Source organism: Chiloscyllium plagiosum, chromosome 25, assembly GCF_004010195.1.
Source record: "Chiloscyllium plagiosum isolate BGI_BamShark_2017 chromosome 25, ASM401019v2, whole genome shotgun sequence".
Taxonomy (NCBI): domain Eukaryota; kingdom Metazoa; phylum Chordata; class Chondrichthyes; order Orectolobiformes; family Hemiscylliidae; genus Chiloscyllium; species Chiloscyllium plagiosum.
The window spans coordinates 24,378,883-24,381,095 of record NC_057734.1 but is presented as its reverse complement, the minus strand read 5'-3'; positions in this window follow the sequence as shown (position 1 = coordinate 24,381,095).

Below are 2,213 nucleotides of genomic sequence, written 5' to 3'. Positions count from 1 at the left end.
GTTGGAGGAAGAGCGTCTCATCTTCCGCCTAGGAACCCTCCAACCATAAGGGATGAACTCGGATTTCACCAGTTCCCTCATTTCCCCTCCCCCTACCTTGTCTCAGTCAAATCCATCGAATTCAGCACCGCCTTCCTAACCTGCAATCTTCTTCCTGACCTCTCTGCCCCCACCCCAGTCTGACCTATCACCCTCACCTTGACCTCTTTCCACCTATCACATTTCCGACGCCCCTCCCCCAAGTCCCTCCTCCCTACCTTTTATCTTAGCCTGCTGAACAAACTTTCCTCATTCCTGAAGAAGGGCTTATGCCCGAAACGTCGATTCTCCTGTTCCCTGGATGCTGCCTGACCTGCTGCGCTTTTCCAGCAACACATTTTCAGCCAGTACCATGTGAAATGGAAACCAAAAGAACTGCAGATGCTGTAAATCAGAAACAACCAGAAATTGCTGGAAAAGCTCAGCAGGTTTGCCAGCATCTGTGGAGAGAAATCAGAGTTAGTGCTTCAGTTCCAGTGACTATTCCCCAAAAGGATCTAAGGTTCTGAGGATGGGTGACCAGACCCAAAACGTTAACCCAGACTTCATTTCACAGGTGCTGCCAGATCATGTGAAACAATATTGTTCACTCCTGTCATCACACATTCGGCCTTGCATAGATATCTCTGCACTTTCTAATTCTATTATATAGCTAAGGAAATCATTTTGAAGTCACCATTTGTGAAAACCTGCCTCGAAACTCACTTCCTAAACTCCCAGTTTCATATTTCAGGTCTGTACTTTACAGCAAGCTCCACGGTGATTGCTCCCCTGCTCTTTAAATAATCTTTTTCAGTCTCCCCTAGCATCTAACAGACAATGATTCATCTAGGATTGTCAGTCTGAACTGCAGATGGAATCAATTCATCTGATTATTGTGTCTGTAACGGTTTATGTTCAGTGAATAACGTTAACAAAGTGCCAGTGTAATCTCAATTCCTAAATCTTGATTATAAACTAAATGTAATTCTATGAAGTTTTAAAAACTCATAGAATGTGGATATCACTGGCAAGGCCAGCATTTATTGCCCAACCCTAACTGCCATTAAAAAGATGTTGCAGTCTAACCACTGCTATTAGGCAGGGATTAAAGAATTTTGAGTCAGTGGCAATATAGTTCCAAAATAGGATTATCTGTAATTCAGGGAGATGCTAGTGTAATAGTAAAGTCACTTGTTTACTAATCCAGAGGCTAAGCTAATGCTCCAAGAATTTAAATGCAAATCCCACCACAGCAATTGATGGAAATTAAATTGGTTAACAAATCTGGAACATAAAGGAGCTGGTCTCAGAATAGTGATCATGAAATGATTCCTGATTGTTGAAAAAATCCATCTTGTTCACTAATGCTCTTTAGGGAGGAAATTTGCTGATGACTCCAGATACATAATGATATGGTTAGCATTTAGCTGCCTTCTGTAATGGCTCAGCAAGCCACTCAGTTCAAGGGCATTTAGGTATGGGCAACACATGCTGGTATTACTAGCAAAACCCACATCTCCTGGAAGAATTAGTTAATTTGGAGGAAACTTGTTCGTCTAGGCAGTAGAAGCCTTGACAAATTGCTGCTACTATATGCTGGTGTTAGTAGGAGGAGTGAATATTTAAGGTGAGAGAAAAGAGCTCCTTGATCCTGAATTGCATTGAGTTTCTTTAGTATTGTTAGAACTGACCTCATCCAGGCAAGTGTAAAGTATTCCATCAGACTCCTGACTTGTGCTTTGTAGATGGTGAATAAACTTTGAGGTTTCAAGAGGAAGGATTATGACAATATTATGGCTTTAAGAGGTGTATTTTGTCCTGGTTTTTCTCTTTATGAAGAAAGGTCAAGACAGAAGTACCAAGCAGTCTGCTCAAAGTCAACAAAATAAACAGCTTGTGAGACCTTGGAGTTTTTTTTAAAAAACATGTCGGAACAATAGAAGCAGCCTGAATGAGTGTGGCCAAGCTCTCACAGAACCAGGAATTTTAGTTCTTTAGCTTTTTGCAGTTGCTGGGGTCTTGAAGCTGAATATGAAAGCTCTTGTTTCTCTCGGTTACAGCTAAAAGCTGGAGTTCTCTTCCTTTTTCCTAGAATGGTGTGTGAGACAGTCTGTTTTACTGAATTTGCCTTTATAAAGAATGTGTTTATGGGATGTTTCTATATTGGAACAGATAGTTAGCAGTTAATATAT